Source organism: Heptranchias perlo, chromosome 38, assembly GCF_035084215.1.
Source record: "Heptranchias perlo isolate sHepPer1 chromosome 38, sHepPer1.hap1, whole genome shotgun sequence".
Lineage (NCBI taxonomy): Eukaryota > Metazoa > Chordata > Chondrichthyes > Hexanchiformes > Hexanchidae > Heptranchias > Heptranchias perlo.
Genome location: NC_090362.1, coordinates 8,750,502 through 8,778,489, shown reverse-complemented (window position 1 = coordinate 8,778,489; position 27,988 = coordinate 8,750,502). Strand labels below are relative to the sequence as shown.

At 40.9% G+C, this 27,988-nt stretch overlaps 1 protein-coding gene across 10 annotated transcripts in view; it reads right to left on the bottom strand.

Moving 5' to 3' along the window:
• LOC137304714 (uncharacterized) overlaps window positions 1–27,988 on the bottom strand; it is a 217,036-nt gene that overhangs the window by 144,222 nt on the left and 44,826 nt on the right. The gene's annotated exons all lie outside the window — the stretch shown is intronic.

Here is a 27,988-nt window from a genome sequence, read left to right as displayed (position 1 = left end):
AGATGTACCCCGAACTTTCTTCATTCGGTTCTTGCATTCATTTCGTAGCTTCCTGGAAACCTTCTTCCTCTCCCACAGACCGTGCCTCACCAGCCTGTGTTTAGGTTCATTCTTCTTAGCGTAAAATAAGGAATCGTAGACCGTGGCAAATCATGTTGTTTAGCCACCATCAATTTGACTTGAACCCAAAAAAGTCCCACTCCAGAGACTTGAGCACAAAATCTAGACTGACACTCCCAGTGCAGTACTGAGGGTGCGCTACACTGTCAGAGGTGCCGTCTTTCGAATGAGATGTTAAAATGAGACATCGTCTGCCCTCTCGGGTGGATGTAAAAGATACCATGGCACTATTTCGAAGAAGAGCAGCGGAGTTCTGCCCGGTCTCCTGTCCAACATTTATCCCTCATCCAACATCACTAAACCAGATTATCTGGTCATGATCATATTGCTGTTTGTGGGACCTTGCTGTGCACAAATTGGCTGCTGCGTTTCCTACGTTACAACAGCAACTACATTTCAAAAGTACTTCATTGGCTGTAAAGTGTTTTGAGACGTCCTGAGGTCATGAAAAGGGCTATATAAATATAAGATCTTTCTTTCATTGGAGAAATTTGACCCTTAAGGGAGTTTTTATCTGTTCCGGCCGCAAATGTGTGATGCCATGTGATCCTGGAGTTCATGCGATATGAGATAGGACTTCAAGGAGCTTGTCTTTCATTGCCCTGCATTATAAATAATCCAAAATATATTTAGTACGATTAAACAGTTTGAGAGCTGGAAGTTCACTTAACTTTCACTATCCAATCCAAGTGTTTCAACTCCTTTCCTGTTCAATATCCAATCCCAGTGTATCAAATCCTTTCCAATTCACTATCCAATCCCAGTGTATCAAATCCCTTCCAATTCACTATCCAATCCCAGTATACCAAACCCCATCCCAGCACTATGAATCCCAATGCAGCAAAACTCTTATTATTGTTTAAATGTTTCAAATCCATTTTCATTCACTTTCCAAAGCCAGTGGGTGAGTGGGATATTGTTCAGCGTCGGTTGGTCCCATAGAGCAGTGATCTTGAACCAAAAAATATTATTTTACAGAAGAAGTAAATCAGTGACAGGGTAATTTATGGATTATGTCAATTACGGAATGTAACCTTTATTGTAATGACAGATTTAAAACATTTATTTAATATTTTACCAATTAGCCTGCAAATGATGGTAGACATCTTCTTCAATTGTTTACGCTGAATGATTATTTGGACAAGGGGAAATTCAGTAATAACTTCCCCCAGCAACTTTAACAAAGGTGATGTTAGATTAAGATCAAATGTTCATCGTTATGATTTTCACAGCAGCAAAGCAAAGATTAATGTGGTTCTTTCCTTTAACTGTTTCATTGTTCACCATTCCTTCTCATTCTAGATTTATTAAGCAGAAACTCTACAGTGAATGGGAAGGGGTTTGATGCACTGGGATTGGATAGTGAATGGGAAAGGGCTTGATACACTGGGATTCTATAGTGAATGGGATAGGGTTACACATAAAAAGACTATAGTGAATGAAAATGGATTTGAAACATTTAAACAATAATAAGAGTTTTGCTGCACCTGGATTCATAGTGCTGGGATGGGGTTTGGTACACTGGATTTGTTAGTGAATTGGAAGGGATTTGATACACTGGGATTGGATAGTGAATTGGAAGGTTTGATACACTAGGATTGGATAGTGAATGGGAAGGTGTTTGATGCACTGGGATTGGATAGTGAGTTGGAAGATTTGATACACTAGGATTGGATAGTGAATGGGAAAGGGTTTGATACACTGGGATTGGATAGTGAGTTGGAAGATTTGATACACTAGGATTGGATAGTGAATGGGAAAGGGTTTGATACACTGGGATTGGATAGTGAGTTGGAAGATTTGATACACTAGGATTGGATAGTGAATGGGAAGGTGTTTGATGCACTGGGGTTGGATAGTGAATGGGAAAGGGTTTGATGCACTGGGATTGGATAGTGAGTTGGAAGATTTGATACACTAGGATTGGATAGTGAATGGGAAAGGGTTTGATACACTGGGATTGGATAGTGAATGGGAAAGGGTTTGATACACTGGGATTGGATAGTGAATGGGAAAGGGCTTGATACACTGGGATTGGATAGTGAATGGGAAAGGGCTTGATACACTGGGATTCTATAGTGAATGGGATAGGGTTACACATAAAAAGACTATAGTGAATGAAAATGGATTTGAAACATTTAAACAATAATAAGAGTTTTGCTGCACCTGGATTCATAGTGCTGGGATGGGGTTTGGTACACTGGATTTGTTAGTGAATTGGAAGGGATTTGATACACTGGGATTGGATAGTGAATGGGAAAGGGTTTGATACACTGGGATTGGATATTGAATGGGAAAGGGTTTGATGCACTGGGATTGGATAGTGAGTTGGAAGATTTGATACACTGGGATTGGATAGTGAATGGGAAAGGGTTTGATACACTGGGGTTGGATAGTGAATGGGAAAGGGTTTGATGCACTGGGATTGGATAGTGAGTTGGAAGATTTGATACACTAGGATTGGATAGTGAATGGGAAAGGGGTTTGATACAATGGGATTTGATAGTGAATGGGAAAGGGTTTGATACACTAGGATTGGATAGTGAATGGGAAGGGGTTTGATACACTATGATTGGATAGTGAATGGGAAAGGGTTTGATGCACTGGGATTGGATAGTGAATGGGAAGGAGTTTGATACACTGTGATTGGATAGTGAATGGGAAAGGGTTTGATGCACTGGGATTGGATAGTGAATGGGAAGGGGTTTGATATACTGGGATTGGATAGTGAATGGGAAGGGGTTTGATGCACTGGGATTTGATAGTGAATGGGAAAGGGTTTGATACACTGGGATTGGATAGTGAATGGGAAAGGGTTTGATACACTGGGATTGGATATTGAATGGGAAAGGGTTTGATGCACTGGGATTGGATAGTGAGTTGGAAGATTTGATACACTGGGATTGGATAGTGAATGGGAAAGGGTTTGATACACTGGGGTTGGATAGTGAATGGGAAAGGGTTTGATGCACTGGGATTGGATAGTGAGTTGGAAGATTTGATACACTAGGATTGGATAGTGAATGGGAAAGGGGTTTGATACAATGGGATTTGATAGTGAATGGGAAAGGGTTTGATACACTAGGATTGGATAGTGAATGGGAAGGGGTTTGATACACTATGATTGGATAGTGAATGGGAAAGGGTTTGATGCACTGGGATTGGATAGTGAATGGGAAGGAGTTTGATACACTGTGATTGGATAGTGAATGGGAAAGGGTTTGATGCACTGGGATTGGATAGTGAATGGGAAGGGGTTTGATATACTGGGATTGGATAGTGAATGGGAAGGGGTTTGATGCACTGGGATTTGATAGTGAATGGGAAAGGGTTTGATACACTGGGATTGGATAGTGAATGGGAAAGGGTTTGATACACTGGGATTGGATAGTGAATAGGAAGGGGTTTGATGTACTGGGATTTGATAGTGAATGGGAAAGGGTTTGATGCACTGGGATTGGATAGTGAATGGGAAAGGGTTTGATACAATGGGATTGGATAGTGAATGGGAATGGATTTGGTGCACTGTGATTGGATAGTGAAAGAACATACAAAAAGAGAGGTGAGAATAGACCATCAGGCCAGTCAAGCCTGTCCCATCCAGACAATGCTGCAAGATCATAAACTGTTCATCCACCCCCTAACCACATAATCCTCTTGGAGAGGCAAAATATCCCCACAGAAAACAACCTGCGGTCACGTCAGGAAAGCTCTGGAAAATTCCTTTTCAACTTGCTACGACAATCAAGCAAACTCCAGGAGACTGTGGTAATTCACAACATCTCAATCGTGGCTAACTGGAAACTTAAACTTTCTAACTGGAAATGTTCTGGCTTTTCAGGAACTTGTCAAGTTCCCTTTGAATGGGCTGCAATGACTCTTGAGCCCACGAATGTGCAGCCTGTTCCAGCGGGCACTGACTCTCAGCAAAAATAAATATCTCCTGGCATCTAACGTAACTCTTTGTTATACTCCAAGCGCAGATGTGCCAGAGCCTTATATAGCTTAATTCCGTACTCGATGGTCCCAGCGATGGCCTTTATGTTCTTACAGCTAAAAACTTGAAAATGAAAAATTTTCAGGGCTATGGGGAACGAGCGGGTGAGTGGAGCTAATTGGATAGCTCTTTCAAAGAGCCGGCACAGGTGCGATGGGCCAAATGACCTCCTTCTGTGCTGTAAGATTCTATGATTCTATGAACTAAAATCCTATTTGCTTTCCCTATAGCCACCTCACACTGCTTATGTTTCTTTAATAAGTGATCAACTAATACCCCTAGATCTCTATCCTTGAACTGTTACCTTTAATAGGTATGCTTACATGTATAAACACACTGGAGTTTCCTAATCCAAAATATAGGACACTGCACACATCCATATTGAATGACATCTGCCAGGCACCCGCCCATTCCCCTAAGTTGTTAACAGCTAACAGTGTCTGCCGTAGCTCAGTGGTAGCACTCTCGCCCCCTGTGTCAGAAGGTTGTGGGTTCAAGTTCCACTCCAAACACTTCAGTACAACTCTAGGCTGACTCTCCAGTGCATTACTGAGGGAGCGCTGCACTGTCAGAGGTGCTGCCTTTCAGGTGAGATGTTAAACCAAGGCCCCGTCTGCCCTTTCAGGTGGACATAAAAGATATCCCATGGCATTATTTGAAGAAGAGCTAGGGATTTCTCCCTGGTGTCCAGACCAATATTTATCCCTCAGCCAACCATATTAAAACTGATTATCTGGTCGTTATCTCAATGCTGTTGGTGGGACCTTGCTGTGGGCAAATTGGCTGCCATGTTTCCTGCATTACAACAGTGACTACACTTCAAAAGTATTTAATTGGCTGTAAAGCACTTTGGGACATCCTGAGGATGTGAAAGGTGCTATATAAATGCAAGTTTTTTTAACATCTAAATTAGCCTGCAACCTATTGATTCCCACTAACTCCCATGCACATTTTCATATCTTCAGCAAATTTGAGAATGGTTCCATTTAAGCCCACCTCTGAATCATTAATGAAAGTGATAACCAGCAATGGTCCTAATACAAAGTCTTGAAGAACTCCACTTGTGACAATGAGAATGCAAAGGACTTTGACACACTGAGAGTTACAATAAATGTGAAAGAAGAACGAACTTCATTTATATAGTGCCTTGCAAGTCCTCAGGCTGTCCCAAAATGCTTCACAGCCAGTGAATTACTTTAGTTACTACTGTTATGTAGGTAAACAGGGCACCCAGTTTGTGCACAGCAAGATTCAACAAAAAGCAAATGAGATAAATGGGAGAACCCCCTGCTCTTCTTCGAATTGTACCGTGGATCTTTTATATCCACCGTAACAAGCAAATGGTGGTGCACTGGGATCTAAAGTTAATTTGAATGAGTTTGATAACTGCCCGGGAATTTTCTCAGAGCTGCGCAAACGGGCTTTCCGACGCACTTCTGGCAAAGTTACTGCGGGAGAAACTCCAAGGAAATTCCCGGCCACTGGAATTTACAGTGAATGGGAAGGGGCTGAACACATTGAGATTTATTGTGAATGAGAAGGGGCTGTACACATTTAGATTTATTGTGAATGGGAAGGGGCTGAACACATTGAGATTTATTGTGAATGAGAAGGGGCTGTACACATTTAGATTTATTGTGAATGGGAAGGGGCTGAACACATTGAGATTTATTATGAATGAGCAGGAGCTAGACACATTGAGATTTATTGTGAATGAGCAGGAGCTAGACACATTGAGATTTATTGTGAATGGGAAGGGGCTGGACACATGGAGATTTATTGTGAATGAGAAGGGGCTGGACACATTGAGATTTATTATGAATGAGATGGGGCTGGACACATGGAGATTTATTGTGAATGAGAAGGGGCTGGACACATTGAGATTTATTATGAATGGGAAGCGACCTGACATATAGGGAAATATAGTGAATGGGAAGGGGCTGGACACATTGAGATTTATTATGAATGAGAAGGGGCTGGACACATTGAGATTTATTGTGAATGGGAAGCGACCTGACACATTGGGAAATATAGTGAATGGGAAGGGGCTGGACATATTGAGATTTGTTGTGAATGAGAAGGGGCTGGACACATCGAGATTTATTGTGAATGAGAAGGGGCTGGACACATTGAGCTTTATTGTAAATAGGAACAAGTTTGATACACTGGGATTCACAATGAATGGGCAAGAATACTGGGCTTCCATTATATATGTAGAAAATATAATTGGGACCCTCGCAACCCTACTACGAGGCAAACAGACTAAACGCACTATTTACAGATGTCTGTAAGTAGGTAGCTCGCCCACCTCCTCGATCAGAGTACGGTGCACCGCGTATGATATGTATAATAGGGCTTGTGAGTTTAGTATTAACAATTTAATTTGTTCAAAGTAGTCAGAGCCGGAAAGAGCAGCAAAGTGCAAATAAATTGCTTTTCCTACTTTGCCGAGACGAGAATAGAAAGGTTGATTGTCAGCGAGGCTGTGGGGATGGAAGTTAATCGTAAGTATGTAGGTAGACGCAAAAGTTTTTACTGCATGGACAGGTTGGACAAATTTATTACTGAAAAGAAACTCATGCCACAAAATCGAAGTTGACACAAAATAATGATGCCGGGAAATTACGCATGTCCTTGTACAAAGAGGCAGAACTAAAGCAAAGGACATGTGGAATTAGTCAGTGCAGTGTCACATCCTTTATACCATTAATGGAACACGGCACCTCCTCGTCAACCACACTACAAGATCAAGGCAATAACTGACCACACAGATTTACAAAGTCATTGGGGTTTTCGGTACTCCGCTGTGAGCAATTACAACGCTTCCAAATCATCTACTCTGGTGAGGTGTTGGAGGGACAGCAGCCGCCCATGGGACCAGACCCTAGGCAGTGAGTCAAGGCATTCAGGACAGCAGCAAAGGGGAGAGAATGGAGGATAAAGTCGAAGAGGGGAAAATAACTAGTACCCCCGAATAAGGGCTGAAAGAACAAGTGTTAAATACGCGTCTGTACAAGGTGACTAAGATAAAGAAGTGATTGTGAGTGTCACTTCCCTCTTGCCCACAAGCCATTCCTTACTATCTCCCTTAATACATTTCATTTTCTTCTCTGCAGTATCATATCCACCATGTCAGTATTCTTGAAGGTTTCACACAGAATCATGATTACATAGATTACATAGATCTTCTATAATCCTTTTAAAGCATAACAGTGTCTTCATGTAGGCTTAGTTTCTGAAACAACCAGGGAATCAGGGAGCACTGCAATGGATGGCATCAATGGGGGCCAAAGAGGGAAAAGTAGGTTGAATATATATATATATATATTGATCTTATCGAGGGCAGTAATTGTGTTGTTACAATTCACCTCAGTGTCCCTGAGCAAGAAGAAAGAAGCTTTGATAATCACAATCCAATGATACCTGCGACAAGTGTATGTAAATAGACGTCGGGCAAGGAGAAGACTTGTCCTGGCCGCAATGTCCCCTATAGTCAGGTAACATGCTGACACTGGCTCATTGTTTCGTTCACACACGAGGAGTGGTCAGTTGGTCTGCGCCCCTGATGACTGCCACTGCTGCTGCAACTGTCCCCCAGCAGAAGTCAGTGGGGTTGATCCAGACTTTGTGCCATAGCATCAAACAGGGTGATAGCGAGTCCACAGCCATTGAATTACATAGAATTTACAGCACAGAAACAGGCCATTCGGCCTAACAGATCTCTGCCGGTGTTTATGCCCCACACGAGCCTCCTCCCACTCTACTTCATCTCATATCAGCATATAGTTCTATTCCTTTCTCCTTCCTGTGTTTATCTAGCTTCCCCTTAAATGCATCTGTTATTCGCCTCAACTACAAAGTTCCACATTCTAACCATTCTGAGTAAAGTCAATGTAAATAAAAACGGGAAGAGATGTACAACGGGCTGCCAGCTCACTATCACCCGTTTTAAACTATCGTACAAAGTTAAGATCTAACCCAAGAGAGGAGGGGAGAGAACTGGATTATCATCAGGCAGACCAGGTTAATACCTGACATACACATCAATGCTCAGTGTCTCTTTAACAAAACAACAACTTGCATTTATTTAGCGCCTTTAACGTAGTTAAACATCCCAAGGCACTTCACAGGAGCGATTATCAAACAAAATTTGACACTGAGCCTCATAAAGAGATATTAGGACAGGTGACCAAAAGCTTGGTCAAAGAGGTAGGTTTTAAGGAGCGTCTTAAAGGAGGAAAGAGAGGTAGAGAGTCGGAGAGGTTTAGGGAGGGAATTCCTGAGCTTAGAGCCTAGGCAGCTGAAGGCACCGCCGCCAATGGTGGAGCGATTAAAATCGGGGATATGCAAGAAGTCAGAAATGGAGAAGCGCAGAGATCTCAGAGGGTTGTATTAAATAATATAACAAAAGTAAACTTCAACAAAACTTTGCAATGCTTGGCTGAAAAGGCTCGATGACAGCTCTATAGTTAAACTGATTGGGCCAACAGAAAGGTTAGTAGCAGTTCCATTAGAACGCTCTTTATTTCCAGCTCTTGCTTTTATTTCAGTTTCATTTTACAATGAGTAGTTCCTACAAAGCTTGGACACAATTGACTGAAGTAGTTATAAGGGATTCATTTTCTCTGAAGTGCCTGACACATGTATAATGTGCTACCTCTATTTTTAAATTGAGGTTACAGGTACTCTGTCATTGTTAAAAATGAAGCTAGCTCTCACGATTTTTAGTCACGATTAGGGAAATAATAGCTGCAATGAATTAAATGACACGTGTTAGTGAGTTATAAAGCAGTATTCAATTCTGGGGACCTGATGGTATCAGTAACTGTAAAACTAATTCTCTTACATCTTGACTGAACCCTGAGATTGACTCAGTTGTGTATATGGACTTTCAAAAGACATTTGATAAAGTACCACATAATAGACTTGTTAGCAAAATTAAAGCCCATGGGATTAAAGGGACAGTGGCAGCATGGATACAAAATTGGTTAAGGGACAGAAAGCAGAGAGTAGTGAACGGTTGTTTCTCAGACTGGAGGGAGGTATACAGTGGTGTTTCCCAGGGGTCGGTATTAGGACCACTGCTCTTCTTGATACATATTAATGACCTGGGGTATACAGGGTATAATTTCAAAGTTTGCAAATGACACAAAACTCAGGAATGTAGTAAACAATGTGGAGGATAGTAACAAACTTCAGGAGGACATGGACAGACTGGTGAAATGGGCAGACACATGGCACATGAAATTTAACACAAAGAAGTGTGAAGTGATACAATTTGGTAGGAAGAATGAGGAGTGGCAATATAAACCAAATGGTACAATTTTAAAGGGGGTGCAGGAACAGAGAGACCTGGGGGTGTATGTACTCAAATCTTTGAAGGTGGCAAGACAAGTTGAGAAGGCTGTTAAAAAAGCATATGGGATCCTGGGCTTTATTAATAGAGGCACAGAGTATAAAAGCAAGGAAGTTATACTAAACTTTTATAAAACACTGATTACGCCTCAGCTGGAGTATTGTGTTCAATTCTGGGCATCACACTTTAGGAAGGATGTCAAGGCCTTAGAGAGGGTGCAGAAGAGATTTATTAGAATAGTACCAAGGATAAGAGAAAGTGGGGTTATTCTCCTTAGAGCAGAGAAGGTTAAGAGGATATTTGATAGAGTAAATAAGGAGAAACTGTTACCAGTGGCAGAAGCATTGGTAACCAGAGGACACAGATTTAAGGTGATTGGCAGAAGAACCAAAGGTGACATGAGGAAACATTTTTTTCCGCAGCGAATTGTTATGATCTGGAATGCACTGCTTGAAAGGGTGGTAGAAGAAGATTTAATAATAACTTTCAAAAGAGAATTGAATAAATACTTGAAGGGAAAAAAATTACAGAGCTATGGAGAAAGAGCTGGGGAATAGGATTAACTGGATAGCTCTTTCAAAGAGCTTCAATAGGCACGATGGGCCGAATAGCCTCCTTCTGTGCTGTATCATACTATGAAACTATGACTTGCAATTTTATGGTACTTTTACTCTACAAACATACATAAATGACTGGCAGCTGGTCTATCAAGCCTGCCCCACACTCAGGATTGCCGGTGCATCATGACTAGACACTTCCTACCCACTCCCCTATGTAATTTCCTGGGAGAGGAAAAAAAACAGAGAAAAATCCAGGGCCAATATGGGAATAAATACACTGGAAAATTCCGCTCCGACCCTTCAGGAAATCAAAACCAGTCCAGGAGATCACATGGACCATGTGTTATCTGTAAAATCACTTACCTTCTATATGAAGTGATCTCTGCCCCAGTCAAGAACCAGTCCAACTCCCTCTTGAAGGTAGTGCAGAGAGTCAGCACCCACTTCAGCTGCCAGCAATGCATTCCAGATGCTCACTACTCTCTGGGAAAGGTACCAGAGTCAAATAGGTACCTGCTTAAAGCAGTGTAGAGAACTGCTGGTTCTACATCATTCCCTAGTCTGAACATGCTTGTGCATAAACTCCACTCAAGTACCTGCTTAAAGCAGTGTAGAGAACTGCTGATTCTACATCATTCCCTAGTCTGAACATGCTTGTGCATAAGCTCCACTTGCTGTCATCCAAATGCTAGTAACATTTTTTTAAAGTTAGCAAAGAGCCAAAGGGACAGTCAGCTGACATGAAAGCTCATTTTGAAACTTTGTAAAGTTCATTTGCATCTTTCAAAGTAAAACTGTAAGTTGTATACAGCCAAAGGAGGTGGTCTCAGACTGCAATGTACCATCAAGGGGCACCATTGATATGGCCACCACCGGCACAGGTGTGGATTCAAGTCCCACTCCAGAGATTTGAGCACAAAATCTAGGCTGTGACTTCAGCACCAGTACTGAGGGAGCCCTACACTGTCAGAGGTGTTGTCCTTCGGATGAGAAGTTAAACCGAGGTCTGACCTCTCAGCTGGACGTAAAAGACCGAGGCACTATTTCGAAGAAGAGCAGGGGAGTTCTATTTGAGTCTATTATTAAGGAGACAGTAGCAGAACATTTGGATAAACATAATTTAATAGGACAAAGTCAGCATGGCTTTACTAAGGGGAAGTCATGTCTGACAAATTTGCTTGAGTTCTTTGAGGATATAACGTACAGGGTGGATAAAGGGGAACCAGTGGACGTAGTGTATTTGGACTTCCAGAAGGCATTCGACAAGGTGCCACATAAAAGATTATTGCTCAAGATAAAGACTCACTGGATTGGGGGTAATATTCTGGCATGGGTGGAGGATTGGTTGTCTAACAGGAAGCAGAGAGTTGGGATAAATGGTACATTCTCGGACTGGCAACCAGTAGCCAGTGGTGTTCCGCAGGGGTCGGTGCTGGGTCCCCAACTCTTTACAATCTATATTAACGATTTGGAGGAGGGGACCGGGTGTAACATATCAAAGTTTGCAGATGATACAAAGATGGGAAGGAAAGTAGAGAGTGAGGAGGACATAAAAAACCTACAAGGGGATATAGACAGGCTGGGTGAGTGGGCGGAGATTTGGCAGATGCAATACAATATTGGAAAATGTGAGGTTATGCACTATGGCAGGAAAAATCGGAGAGCAAGTTATTATCTTAATGGCGAGCAACTGGAAAGTACTGCAGTACAAAGGGATCTGGGGGTCCTAGTGCAAGAAAATCAAAAAGTTAGTTTGCAGGTGCAGCAGGTGATCAAGAAGGCCAACGGAATGTTGGCTTTTATTGCTAGGGGGATAGAATATAAAAACAGGGAGGTATTGCTGCAGTTATATAAGGTATTGGTGAGACCGCACCTGGAATACTGCATACAGTTTTGGTCTCCATACTTAAGAAAAGACATACTTGCTCTCGAGGCAGTACAAAGAAGGTTCACTCGGTTAATCCCGGGGATGAGGGGGTGGACATATGAGGAGAGGTTGAGTAGATTGGGACTCTACTCATTGGAGTTCAGAAGAATGAGAGACGATCTTATTGAAACATATAAGATTGTGAAGGGGCTTGATCGGGTGGATGCGGTAAGGATGTTCCCAAGGATGGGTGAAACTAGAACTAGGGGGCATAATCTTAGAATAAGGGGCTGCTCTTTCAAAACTGAGATGAGGAGAAACTTCTTCACTCAGAGGGTAGTAGGTCTGTGGAATTTGCTGCCCCAGGAAGCTGTGGAAGTTACATCATTAAATAAATTTAAAACAGAAATAGACAGTTTCCTAGAAGTAAAGGGAATTAGGGGTTACGGGGAGCGGGCAGGAAATTGGACATGAATTTAGATTTGAGGTTAGGATCAGATCAGCCATGATCTTATTGAATGGCGGAGCAGGCTCGAGGGGCCGATTGGCCTACTCCTGCTCCTATTTCTTATGTTCTTATGTTCTCCCCGGTTTTCCAGCGAATATTTATCCTTCAGCCACCATCACTAAAACAGGTTATCTGGTCATTATCACATTGCTATTTGTGGGAGCTTACTGTGCACAAATTGGCTGCCGCGTTTCCTACATGACAACAGTGACTACACTTCAAAAGTACTTCATTGGCTGTAAAGCACTTTGTGTTCTGAGGTCGTGAAAGGCGCTATAAAAATGCAAGTCTTTCTTCTTTCTAAATGGTTTAAGGTTGAGAAATCCTGATTTACCCATGAGGCACTGTGTTTCCAGGCCAACGTCTGCTATTTTGTAAAGCGAGTCATATGCAAACGTTCATAACTCCCTCTCGATAAACAATACAGACTTCCTAATCCTCATAAATACACTCATCACACAAAGCAATTTTGTTTTAGTTTTAATGGTGATCTTATCACAAAATTTAGAACATAAAGGCTTATCTTTGTAGGGAAGCTGCAGCATGCTGGTATTGAACCCTGTTCTCATTTCAAAGATGCTGTTTCCCTGATGAAATCAAAGTAACAACAACAGGATATAAGGTAACAAAAACTGTTAAAAGTTGGTACATATTGCTTGCTGATGTCTGCTAAATGTTTTACCTTTTTTATCTTTGTATTTCCTTGCAATAGAGAAAAATATGGATATAGCTGAACACGAAACCACTAGGAAAAGTTCACTTGGGCAATGCATTCTGGGCACGTAAATCAATATATTCACAGAACAGAACCACACAAAATAGACTTGGGATTATTTAGTCCTCTTCAGTGATTAATTCACCCAGTAGATGACACCGACTTAAACAGGACCCCCATTTTTTCCTAATCAACCCCACTGAACTGTAATGGTTCAGACTTTCTCCAACACCTCTTTCTCATGTGGACGGTTTAACAACGGTTTCTAGAAGCAAGTCACGTCTCCTGTGATCTCAAACCCACATCTTTTATTCTCTACCTCACTGGGTTGGTATAGCCCAGATCTGACAATGAAGCCCAATTATGGTAAATTGCTTACTGGGGACAACAGTAGCATACTCACTACAATTCAACACCTAGACCACTACACTTGACCACTTTATACGAGTTAAACTACTGGTCAAATTTAATCACAAGTAAAAAAAATGATTCACAGAAGCAAAAGAGAATGTAGGCAAAAACATTTCAACAGCACAATATTTGTATCAGACCCAAACTCTAATCTATTCTTTCAAACCATTTTTTAAAACATTGTAATATTTAAGGTAAAATATTTCTACATCTAATGAGCTGTCCCTATTTAGGAATATTTTTCCTTTTGAAGTTCAAGCAATTTTTTTGAAGAAATCAAGCAAAGAAATGTTAACAATCTTCACACCTTAGTAAACAATTAGGTAATGGCTGGTATTAGTTGTATTTCCTACCCTGTATTTCAAGGAGCCTGTATTAACACAATTATGTATCAGCCTGAAAGGCATTACTAACATTAACATTTAAATCATTCTGTTCTTATCAAAGGGAACCTCTTATTTGTTAATTCAAGAGCAACCTGCTGCCTGGTTCTTGCAGGTGGAGTGTTTCTGATCTATCATTTGAACTTAGCAAAGGAACAGCCTCCATTTTAATCCTAGATATTTAAAATATACAAAATAAGACAGAAATCTCACCATTACAAGCAGCTGTTTCTGGTCACCAGATCCATATTTTCATCTAATCAACCTTTTCAAACCATCTTTTTTTAATTTCTAACATTTAAAGTAAAATATCTCTACTTCAAACATGTTAGAATCACAGAATCATACAGCACAGGAGGCTATTCAGCCCATCGTGCCTGTGCCAGCTCTCTGAAAGAGCTAACAATTAGTCCCCCTCCCCTGCTCTTTCCCCATAGCCCTGCAAATTTTCCTTTTTTAAGTAGAGATCCACTTCCTTTTTGAAAGTTCATTGTTCATTGTAGGCTCTTCTCACTGTGCTATTCAGAAGCAGTTTGCATTTATACCTGTACATCATTTTTTTGTTTGTTCTGTTCTTTACATTCATACAATTGCTGTAATAGGATTACCACTAATGTGATCCCTCACACTTACATTTCCCCAAATGGATGAAAGCAGTTAACTGATTCAAAGTTCCAAACCTGACACTCACCTCCATCTCCTTATTGGTGAGTGTTATTATTAATAATATTACTAAACTGCATTGGAAAACACTTCTATTGCTGATACTGAGCAATCCATATCTAGGGAGCATTTAAGAACAGTACAGTAATACATCTCTGTTCAATTGATATGTCATAATCTAGAATAGAATCATAGACATTTACAGCACAAAAGGAAGCCATTCAGCCCATCATGTTTTGTGCTAGCTCTTTGCAAGGGCAATCCAAAACTTTTTTTTTTATTCGTTCATGGGATGTGGGCATCGCTGGCAAGGCCAGCATTTATTGCCCATCCCTAATTGCCTCTCCCCACAGTCTGCATCTTCCACTGCTTCAAAAATATATCCAATTTTCCCTTTAAAGATGCAATGGTTTCTGCCTCAACCACTCCCTGTGGCAAAGCATTCCATATTCCAACCTTTCTCCTCAGTCTCTTAATGATCTTTTAAATCGATGACTGCTCATCACTGGTTCCCCAACTTTAGGAAATAGTCTTTCCTTATTCACTCTGTCAATACCCGTTATACTTTTTTTTAAAACTTCCAATAAATGTCCTCTTAGCCTTTTCTGCTCCAGTGGAAATAGTCTCAATATATCAAGTATCTCCTCATAACTATAGTTTCTTCTCCCTGGCATTATCCTGATGAATCTACCCTGTATGATCTCATGACTTTAATGTATTTCTATAATGGTGACTATAAGAATATAAATTTTTATTTGGCCTTTTTGGGAAGTACAGAATGAACCCAAAATTCTTGATTTTGTTTTTGACTACACATCGTGCTGAGAGTAAATCAAGAATTATAAGCTCGAAACTAACTGAGTTAATGTGCTCATGAGTCCTATTACGCTCTTTATAAAGTTATAATTTCACATAGTTCATGACTCATTTTCAATCTTAAGGTCTCACTTTATTAGACTTTGAGGTCTCATTTCATGGATAAAAGATTTTTACAAATTTATGCAGTGGCTTCTGATGTGATTTTAGCACCAACTCAGCGTGTGAGGAGGTCACAGATGGAGCAGCTCATTCTCAAACTAACACATGCAAATTGAGCAAGTACTGGCAACTGCTGGCTTTTGGATTTAAAACTGCTGCCCAGTTAAGGGGCTCAGTAATGAGGGTCTGATCTGGAATAAAATCTGCACATTTCAATGACCATTCAGCTGTGGAATTCTGCACAAGTTCATCATTAACCTTAACGATGTCTTAAGGAGTAAAATATAAAGGACTTTACACCTACTTTTTGTTAATGTTTGTTAATCAATTTTTTATAGTATTCCTCAGATCAGCACCAATCATGTGAATAGTCCGTTAGTGTTTTGTATCAACATTACATGCTTTATTACTCGTGTCTACTTTTTTGCTAAAATTAGCAGAAAGAGGAAAATATAGCCTCGGTTTTATTGTCTTGCAAAACTTTCTACATCGGCATATTGCAATGTATCAAACTGCATCGTAATAGATCATTTCCCGCACAGAAAGGAACGGAGGCTTTACTCCACGGCTCAGTGGTAGCACTCGCCTCTGCGTCAGAAGGTTGTGGGTTCACTGCAGAGACTTGAGCACAAAATCTAGGCTGACGCCTAAGTGTTGTACTGTCGGAGGTGCCGTCTTTCGGATGAGACGTTAAACCAAGGCCCCGTCTGCCCCTTCAGGTGGATGTCAAAGATCCTATGGCACTATTTTGAAGAAGAACAGGGGAGTTCTGCCTGGTGTCCTGGCCAATATTTATCCCTCAACCAACATCACTAAAACAGATTCTCTGGTCATGATCACATTGTTGTTTGTGGGAGCTTGCTGTGCACAAATTGGCTGCCACGTTTACTACATTACAACAGTGACTACCTAAAGTACCTAATTAGCTGTAAAGCACTTTGAAACATCCTGAGGTCGTGAAAGGCACTATATAAATGCAAGTTCTTTCTTTTTTTAACTCTGATTAGGTACCAGGATTTGGAAGATCCCCAGGGTTGTGATACATTCTAGCTTTTAACCCCAAAGTATTAAACCAGAACTTTTGTTGGCTTCCTTTGAAGTAAGGTTTTTCATATATGCACCGTAGAAGCATATTTACAATTCATAATGTAGAAACCAATGATATATGTATAAGGCTATTTACATGTCTGTGCCACGCATACAAATCTATGCAAAGGAACAAAAGCATTTCTTTCACATCAGAGGGACACGGCTGTTAATTCAATGATGAAAATAGACCCATTTGATCTTTTGATCGAAAGACACCATCTGATCTTTAGTTAAATTAAACAATCAATTTAAAGTTCATTACGTGATATATGCAGAGAAACATAGAAAAAACATAAGGTAAACTGTATAATATCATTTTAAAAAGTCTATTGGTAGTGACCTGAAAGAAAGGAAGCCATAGCAATGTGAACTATATCGAAAGACATGGTATAAATAACTTTTAAACAAGGAGTTCTACATGAATGAGGGGCTATGAACAATATAGTTTTATTAGCATGTTGCTAGGAGGGTGTGTGTTAAACATTGGGTTCTGCATATGTATATGGTCTCTCCATTAGAAGAGGGGCCATAATGTATAGAAGTCACCATAATCAATGTTGTAGTGTTGGCCATAATTCATGAAGAACGTCAACATTGTTTCCACTTCATTGGATCTTAAATTGAGAAAATCTATACGGAACATAGGAACATTAGGAACAGGAGTGGGCCATTCAGCCCCTTGAGGCTGCTCCATCATTCAATTAGATCATGGCTGATCTGCACCTCAACTCCAGTTTCCTGCCTTTGCTCCATATCCCTTGATACTCTTACCTAACAGAAATCTATCTATCTCAGTCTTGAAAGCTGCAATTGTCCCAGCACCCACAGCCTTTTGGAGGAGAGAGGGGAATTCACATTATAGGCCTGTAGAAAACATGGACATTCACATTTGCAACAGTGGGAAAAAATAGATACCAACACATGATTGATGAGTTGCAAATGCAAAATAATGAATCGTCAGGACTCTGTGCAACAGCGTTGGATGAATAGATTGTGATAGCATAACTTGTAGAAGGAAGGAGAGCAAGATATCACTTGACGTGTTGCTTTGTTTCAAGCAAGAGAAATAATGATCTGTCAAACTGTTGTGACATTCATACAAATTTGCAGAGTCTAAGTAACCCTTGTGGACAAATGATGTCATCTTAAAGCAATCATTAGCTGATTTCTAAACACACAGGGCAGGGCCTGTCAAGTCTTAATCACTTGGAGTGAAGTTCACTCAATTGGATTTTAAAAAAAGAACATCTTCATCGCATCGCTCAACAAACAGAGAGGCTCTAATATCTTTACAGTCTGTTTTGTGTTTAGTCTGGTTTTCGTTTGGTTATAAATTTCACTTCTTGTAAGGCCTATCGTTGAGGGGAGTCAATCTTCAGTATTAAACTAAATATGTGCAATATTCAAAGCAGATACAAATACCATTCATGGCAATTAATGGGAATATAAGCTTTTTACTTTTTATTAGAGGGTTTTATGACAACTAGAGGAAAGCGCTCATATCTCTGTGTCGCTATAATTCCAGAATTAATAGTTACATGAGAACCACAGCAATATTTGCTCAACATCAAATGATCATAGGAATATAGGAACAGGAGTAGGCCATTCAGCCCCTCGAGCCTGCTCCGTCATTCAATTAGATCATGGCTGATTTGTAACTTAACTCCATCTACCTGCCTTGGTTCGATAACCCTTAATACCCCTGCCTAACAATCATCATTTTTATTTCTACCATATAGTTAAGTGAGTTCAAAGGAAAATTATGCTGTAAGTCAGGAGCAAGTAGGGGGATAGAGGGAAGTAAATGTATACTCCGCTTCTCTGGTTCTTGGAGTGAAGCATTGGGTACCAGTTAGACAGGGGAGTATATGGTACTTTCAGTTGTATTAGTGGTCTCTCTTCAGCTGCCAGATTGTTATCGTTTCATTAAAAGGTGTGAGGAAAGGCGTTTGTAGATATCAGTTTTCTGTACCATCTCCCCATGAGGTCTTTGACTGTTCCAGTTCATCGGGGTAGTTAGGAATGCTAAATAAATGAATTTTTATATTAGAGGATGGTCAATGGTAATAACTCTAAAGTGAATGAAAAGAATGCAAATGGCCATGAGGGATTTGAGAAATTCAGTAACCTCGCTAAAGGAAGGAGACACACCGACAATCCCAGAATATATCAACAAGTGCATAGTATGTCTTTCTGCACCCCATACTCATTCCTCTATCTTAAGCCTATTCCTATAAAGGCTCAGAGAGGTGAAATGGATCCTATTTAGAAACTGAAATTGGATTTGTTCAAAACCAGTGCCTAATGTACACCAATAGGCCATTCTTGTAAATTCCATGCCACATGGGCACTTCATTCACTTCATTCATACAGGGAATATTTTCAAGTCTAGTTAACGCTGTGTTAGCCTTTACAAATGGGAGCTGGACATATATCGAGCTATGAAAGGAATTAAATAAAATTAATCTACTAGACTTAAAAACTGAATGCTTTGAGTGTTGAAATAGTTGGAAGTGTTACTTTAAACAGATTCAAAGGATACCAATTACCTTGCTGAGTGCAATGTAATGTTATCAGTTTAATCAATTTCACTTTGAGTCTTGTAGGGTGACAAGTGAATGAATGTCAACAACTCTTTAGATTATGTCTTCACTGAATTTTCCAATTGTATGTTTAGTTCTTGCCCTAAGGAAATGCTGTCATCAAATATTCATACCTTGGTGACCCTCTAAATTTAAATAATTCTTATTTCAATGCGTTACTTGCACTCTCACAATTGCATCAGAATACCCAGGGCAAATCAGTTATACTTAATATCTGCTCTCAAATATAAGGTTCCTCAGAGCAGACTTGTGGCTAAAGTGAAACTCATAATATCGAATTTCTACAGTGGATCTTCAGATGACAGGGCTGTTGGCCAAACACCAACAGTGATTGTTCTAATTGGGCTTCCATGACCAGTGGAATATCCAGGAACTGGTCCTGGTATGGCCCTGTTGGGGGTATACCTCCAGGTGGTTTGGACAGGTGTAAACTGGAGCCAAATACTGCTGCCCTTCTGGCAATGTTTGACACCTCAATATTAGTGAAAGAGGCTTTTATCTTGGATGTTTCCTGGGCTTGGCTCCAAAGCTTCTTATCCTCACATCTGGATGGGTGACCGATTAATTTCAGCATCAGAAGACTTATTTACTGCTTATGACAGTTATAGCTCCACTTTGATCAATTTGTTGAACTTCATGAATGGGTAAAACAGCCCAGCTTAGAGGAAACTGCAAAATCACTTTAGTGTCAATGGGTAGCACACTTGCCTCTGTGTTAGAAGGTTATGGGTTCAAGCCCCACTCCAGAGACTTGAGCACAAAATCTAGGCTGACACTCCATTGCAGTACTGAGGGAGTGCTGCACTGTCAGAGGTGCCGTCTTACGGATGCGACGTTAAACCGAGGCCCCATCTGCCCTCTCGGGTGGAGGTAAAAGGTCATGACGCTATTTTGAAGAAGTGCAGGTGAATTCTCCCAGATGTCCTGGCCAATGTTTATCCCTCAACCAACATCACTAAAAAACAGATTATCTGGTCATTATCACATAGCTCTTTGTGAGAAATTCTATGCATAAAATTGGCTGCTGCGTTTTCTACATTACAACAGTGACTACATTTCAAAAGTACTTCATTGGCTGTAAAGCACTTTGGGACCTCCTGAGGTCGAATTGTCTGCCTTACACAAAAAATTCCTCCATTAAAGACACTAACACTTGATTTAGGAAAAATCCCACAAAAGAAATACCTGCTACCCTTTTATTTCTTTGTGTTAGATAAGAAATAATTGAGTATCAATCCCTTAAGTTGCAATCTGAAAGAGTTATATATTTAGCACAGGAAGTGGAGGTCAATATTTGGGAGCATGACAAACTGCTGTTGATTTTTCTATCATTTCGGATGGATGCACGAGCTATATAAATGTCACACTTGTCCTGCGCAAATGGTGTCCTGTACAAGTTGAGAATGGCATCTGTGTGATACATGTACAGATATCACAGTTTCACTGTGTACATTCTCCAATAATACACGCTGTATTGCTTATGGCTCCCTCATTAATCCTATGATGTGGAGATGCCAGTGATGGACTGGGGTGGACAAATGTAAGGAGTTGGACAACACCAGGTTATAGTCCAACAGCTTTATTTGAAATCACAAGCTTTCGGAGCTTCACCTGACGAAGGAGCAAAGCTCCGAAAGCTTGTGATTTCAAATAAAGCTGTTGGACTATAACCTGGTGTTGTGCGACTCCTTTCATTAATCCTAGAAGCACCTTCTGTAGTAAGTTTCTTTTGTAGTTAGCTCCAAGTGTGTGCTAGAAAAGTGTCACATGATCAAAAGTTTTGGATAAGGTCAGAAACCTCAATAATAAAGACTATAAAAGTCCTCTGAACCCTAGTATCATATTTTACCATAACCTGGGTTCAGATGAGAGGGGCATTCAGCCCATCTAGCCCATCCTTCCATACAATCCCATCACGGCATCCAACAGCCACCTGATGACTCCAGAGCGACCTTAAGGACAGCTCCATGACAGGAAGAGAAGGTATGGTTTCTTGTTTGTCTCTTGGCAGTAGATTGCGACATATGTTAATATTCCTCTTTTAAGGGTCCCATTGATAGTATTATGGTCAGCATGACAAAAATGCACAGAAGCAAACAGGTTAGTACAAAATTGACACTGAAATAGAAGTCACACAAACAGAAAGAAATAAAGACACAGGCAATCTGTCGTGCTTAATGAAATGCTTTACAGGATTCCCTTTGCTAAACTGGTTGCCTTCAGCAGAAAAGTATTCTGACATTATGCATGAAAAGTAATGACAGTGCTGCCCCCATAATGACAGTGATAATGTGGTAATGATAGTACTCAAATCGTGTTCAGATATAGAGCTTGAGCAAATGCTTAAAACAGTGACACTGAAAGATTTCATAAATCAACACTGAAGTGCCATTGCTACAATTACTGATCAGTAATAATTCCTTCAGTCCTTACCCTTAACACAAATCTGCATTCTCTTTTAACAAGCTCAGAAAGCCATTAAATCTTTCTATGGCCAGTTCCAATCCTGCAGATACTCTCAAAACAGTGCAAAGTTCCAATTATTGTGAACTGGATCAGTATTGCAACCAGTATCAGGCTTGCAACCAGTAACAGTACAGCAACCAGTAACAGTATTGTAACCAGTAATAGTACAACCACAAGTAACGGTATTGCAACCAGTAACAGTACTGCAACCAGTAATAATACAACCACAAGTAACGGTATTGCAACCAGTAACAGTACTGCAACCAGTAATAATACAGCAATGTGTAACATTATAGCAACCAGTAACAGTATAGCCACAAGTAACAGTATTGGAAACAGTAACAGTATTGCAACCAGTAACAATACTGCAACCAGTAATAGTAAAGCAACGTGAAACAGTAGAGCAACCAGTATAAGTATAGCCACAAGTAACAGTATTGGAAACAGTAACAGTATTGCAACCAGTAACAGTACAGCCACAAGTAACAGTATTGCAACCAGTAACAGTATAGCAGCCAGTAACAGTATTGCAACCAATAATAGTATTGTCACCAGTAACAGTATTGCTCACAATACGATACATACTAAGGAATCCCATAAGTCACATTATCAGGCAGCAACACCCCTTTAAATTCAGAAGCTATAATACCACAAGAATGTATTTTTTATATTCCACCCTCAAGAAATGCCAATAAAACAGATTAACTGGCCATTTATCCAATTGCTGTTTGTGAGATCTGCTGTGTGCCAATTGGCTGCGACGTTTACCTACACAAAAAGTCACTCCGTGTCAAAGTAATTCATTGCCTGTGAAGCACTTTGAGAGGTTTCTGAGAGATCTGCTAAGGCGCTGTATAAATACAAGTCTTTCTTAATATAAGCATTGGACAAGTAGTTGCAGGACTGCTAAGTCATAGAGTCATAGAGTTATACAGCACGGATAGAGGCCCTTCGGCCCATCGTGTCCGCGCCGGCCATCAAGCCCTGTCTACTCTAATCCCATATTCCAGCATTTGGTCCGTAGCCTTGTATGCTATGGCATTTCAAGTGCTCATCCAAATGCTTCTTGAATGTTGTGAGGGTTCCTGCCTCCACAACCCTTTCAGGCAGTGAGTTCCAGACTCCAACCACCCTCTGGGTGAAAAAGTTCTTTCTCAAATCCCCTCTAAACCTCCCGCCTTTTACCTTGAATCTATGTCCCCTTGTTATAGAACCCTCAACGAAGGGAAAAAGCTCCTTAGTATCCATCCTATCTGTGCCCCTCATAATTTTGTACACCTCAATCATGTCCCCCCTCAGCCTCCTCTGCTCCAAGGAAAACAAACCCAATCTTCCCAGTCTCTCTTCATAGCTGAAGCGCTCCAGCCCTGGTAACATCCTGGTGAATCTCCTCTGCACCCTCTCCAAAGCGATCACATCCTTCCTGTAGTGTGGCGACCAGAACTGCACACAGTACTCCAGCTGTGGCCTAACCAGTGTTTTATACAGCTCCATCATAACCTCCTTGCTCTTATATTCTATGCCTCGGCTAATAAAGGCAAGTATCCCATATGCCTTCTTTACCACCTTATCTACCTGTTCCGCCGCCTTCAGGGATCTGTGAACTTGCACACCAAGATCCCTCTGACCCTCTGTCTTGCCTAGGGTCCTCCCATTCATTGTGTATTCCCTTGCCTTGTTAGTCCCTCCAAAGTGCATCACCTCGCACTTTTCCGGGTTAAATTCCATTTGCCACTGTTCCGCCCATCTGACCAACCCATCTATATCGTCCTGCAGACTGAGGCTATCCTCCTCGCTATTTACCACCCTACCAATTTTTGTATCATCAGCGAACTTACTGATCATACCTTTTACATTCATATCCAAGTCATTAATGTAGACCACAAACAGCAAGGGACCCAGCACCGATCCCTGTGGTACCCCACTGGCCACAGGCTTCCAGTCACAAAAATAACCTTCGACCATCACCCTCTGCCTTCTGCCACTAAGCCAGTTTTGTATCCAAAGTGCCAAGGCACCCTGGATTCCATGGGCTCGTACCTTCTAGGGGTGACATTGAGCTTCTCACTGTTCATAGCAGCTCTATTAGTAACCATTTAACCTCAACATTAAACCTCTGGATCATTTTTAATTTTAGTGCCCCATATTTCAGTTACTTTTCTGACCTTATTAGGTTCCATTCCATGCCAGATATCATGATCCATTGCTCAACTACATGAAAAGAAGGAAATATCTGAATTATTCTCAGTAGGTACATGATTTAATTTTCCCGCCCTCCTTTAGGAAAGCACCAGACCCTGACTTCTTCTGGCAGCCTGGGCGAGATTGGGAACTCACTGCATGTGGAAGCTCCATGATGCAATATGTCACAGCACCATTGTGCCAGGTCATTGGGCTGTTAGCCTCCGGTTCAATTTGTTTTATTTTGTTGGCCCATGATATTCAGAGTACTTTCAGAAGCATGAAGGTTGTTAACTATGGCCGCTTAAAATTTATTGTCTTCGATTTGTGTTAGCACCTATGTAATGCAGTTGGATCCATCTACGTATTGATTGACTGCCCTTACAAAAAGATGCCACTGGAATAAAAGCCCTCTGAAAACTGGCGGCACATGGCATGTGGCATAGGCACATGAGTTGGGGGAGAGATGAAGAGAATTTATTTCTCCCACCCAGATTTGTTTTATTGGATATAAATGATGTCCCCGTCTCCCCAACACCTGCAACTGCCCCAAATGTTCAACTCATTACGCGTTTTTTTAATTCACTTTCAGGATGTGGGTGGCGCTAGCAAGGCCAGCATTTATTGCGCTTGTACAATTGAGTGACTTGCTAGGCCACTTCAGGGGGCAGTTAAGAGACAACAACATTGCTGTATGACTAGTGATCTCTCTTGGGCCCACAGCTTTTCACTATATTTATAAATGACTTGGATGAAGGAATAGTTTGCTGATGACACTAAGTTAGGTGGCACAGTAAATAGTGTAGATGGGAGCAAAAAGCTTCAACGGGACATTGATAAATTAAATGAGTAGGCAAAACTGTGGTAAATGGAGTTCAATGTGGTAAAGTGTGAGGTCATCCACTTTGGACCTAAGAAAGATAGATCAGAGTATTTTCTAAATGACAAGAAGCTGGGAACTGTGGATGAGCAAAAAGATTTAGGGGGCCAAGTATAGAAATTAATAAAAGCTAGTGGACAGGTACAAAGGGGTGGAAGTTATGTTACAGGTGTACAGAGCTCTCGTTAGACCCCATCTGGAGTACTGCATTCAGTTCTGGGCACCGCACCTCAAGAAGGATGTATTAGTCTTGGAGGGGGTGCAGCACAGATTCACCAGAATGATACCGGGGCTAAATTATGAGAACACGTTGCATAGACTATGCGTGTATTCCCTTGAATATAGAAGATTAATGGGTGATCTAATTGAAGTGTTTAAGATGATTAAAAGATTTGATAGGGTAGAGAGAAACTATTTCCTCTGGTCGGAGAGTCCAGAACAAGGGGGCATAACCTTAAAATTAGAGCTTGGCGGTTCAGGGGTGATGTCAGGAAGCAGTTCTTCACGCAAAGGGTAGTGGAAATCTGGAACTCTCTCCCCAAAAAGCTGCTGAGGCTGGGGGTTACTTAAAAAATTCAAAACTGAGATTGATAGACTTTTGTTAGTCAAGGGTATTAAGGGTTACGGAACCGCAAGGTGGGTAAATGGAATTAGGATAGAGATCAGCCATGATCTAATTGAACAGCAGAACGGGCTCGAGGGGCTGAATGGCCTACTCCTGTTCCTACATGTGGGTCTGCAGTCACGTATAGGTCAGACCGGGTAAGGACGGCAAGTTTCCTTCCCTAAAGGGAATCACTGAACCATCTGACCGACAGCTTCATGGTCACTTTTACTGATACCAGCTTTTTATTTCCAGAATTCAAATTCTCAGACTGTCATGGTGGGATTTGAACTTACTTTCTTTGGATTATTAATGCAGGCCTCTGAATCGCTAGTCCAGTAATATAACCACTGTGCTACCGTACCCAATGTGGTATGTCTCTGGCATGTAGTAAATAGCCACACTACAAATTGGCACGGACAAAGTTCTAAAGATTGCCAGCAGAGGGCCTCATTCAATATGACTCACTGTGATAGAAGGAATGTTGGGTCACGAGCCCCACAGCAGTGAGTGGGGTGTTTGAATTTATTTATATGAAGAAGTTGCACATTGAGAAATTTGGCCATTGCCTAGTTCTACAGTCTGCAGAATTATGCTCTGTGACAGCAGAGGGCAGATTCTTCAATATTCAGTCAAGGTCTTGGAATTCATTGGCACTTGTCACCAGCCTCTGAAAATCAGTTAACAAAGCAATGCTTATCATTTGTTAAAAAATTACCCATTCTGTTTACATTACGTAGTGTTAATGTGTCATGGAAACCAGTCACTAAACTAACTGCTAGACTCTGAGGCAGACATTTTCAGGATTCTTGCGTGTATGAAATTTAAGAAAATGCCAGAATTAATCAATATTTCAAGGTTTGCGGACAACTATCGAGATATTATTTGACAGCAAAGTCAATAAAACATCAACTTGATGCAAGTGGGACCATTAAATGAAATAAATACAAATTCCCACAGGCCCTGAGAGTTAGGCTTTTCATTATATATCATTGTGATTATTTAGCATTTTTATTTAATTTTAAAAAACATATTTGTTTTGATAGGATCATTTATTTTTTTTATACCTTAGAGAGTGGTGGCGGCTCGGAGTCCCCATCGGACTGCACACCCATTGGCCGTGTTTGCTATTTCTGGAAGTCTTGGTTTATTTTGTTTAATGTGTAAATTCAGACAGTGGAAAATAACTGCGCTGCATGTGTAAGGTACTGTTTACTGTACAGCCCAGAGGCAGCGGTGGGTATAATGTTGCCAACACAAACTACAAACTGAATAGCTAGCTAGTAGAGACTTGAGCACATAATCCAGGCTGACACTCCAGTGCAGTACTGAGGCAGTGCTGCATTGTCAGAGGTGCCGTTTTTCGGATGAGACATTAAACCGAAGCCCCGTCTGCCGTCTCAGACAGATGTAAAAAATCTCATGGCACTATTTTGAAGGGCAGCAGTGAAGTCCTAGCCAATATTTATCTTTCAACCAACACCACTAGAACAGATTATCTGGTCATTATCACATTGCTGTTTGTGGGAGCTTGCTGTGTATTTTAAGACTCTTCTGACAAACGTATAATCAACTTAGCGGATACATTGTATACATATTATAGAAATGTAATGGCAAATCCAACACACACCAATCTCTAAAATTAATATGCAGAAGAAAGCAGAGACTTACAGTGCATTACTGATGCTTACACTACCAAATAGTATGAGGAGGATCTGCCCCACTTAATAAGCTCACAATATCAACAAGGTCATGCAGTAGTCATAGACCATTTTATTATGTCTATTGGTTATCACCAAGGTTGGAATGGTACCTTTATATATTATGATTGTCCTGTGCCAAAGAGCTTTAATGGTACATGGGCATTGGCATTAATTGTCATGTATGTTGGGGAGAAGTAATCCAGGATCAAATTGGTTTTCATTCGCTGACTTTAACAAACCCCTAGCTTCTACCACCGGTGACTGTTCTGGCTCCTTGTCCTCTCTGACTAAGCCATGCAGTATCTTCTCTGAGACACCTACAGTAATGTCACATTTAATGGCCACATTGTACTACAGAACATGTAGTATAGGTAACTCCGCAAGAGGGTGAACAAGTTGATTTACTGCCCAGAGAAACATTTCCCTGCTGGCAGCAACTCACAATTGCCAATGCATCAAACCTCACATAAGAACAAAGCAGGATTAGGCTTGTCTAGACATTGGAAGTATATCTTCACCTTGTTACATTCTAGTTAATACACTTTGTTATATTTGTGCTTAGAAGACTCCTCGGGATTAAGAGGAGGAGTCATCAGTCATTATGTAACTTTCAAAAGGGCATTGGATCTTTACTTAAAAAGGAAAAATTTGCAGGGCTTTGGAGAAAGAGCAGGGGAGTGGGACTAATTGATAGCTCTTTCAAAGAGCAAGCATAGGCACAATAGTCCGAATGGCCTCCTTCTGTGCTGGATAATTCTATGATTCTGTGTCCGTTGTTGCACAAGAGACATCCCTGTGATCCGACATCTCTCAAGCATAAGTCAAGGACAATTGGTCCGAAGTGAAGGATTCATTGATTTAGTCAGGATGATTGGCATACAGGTATCTCTTGGATATTCATGCA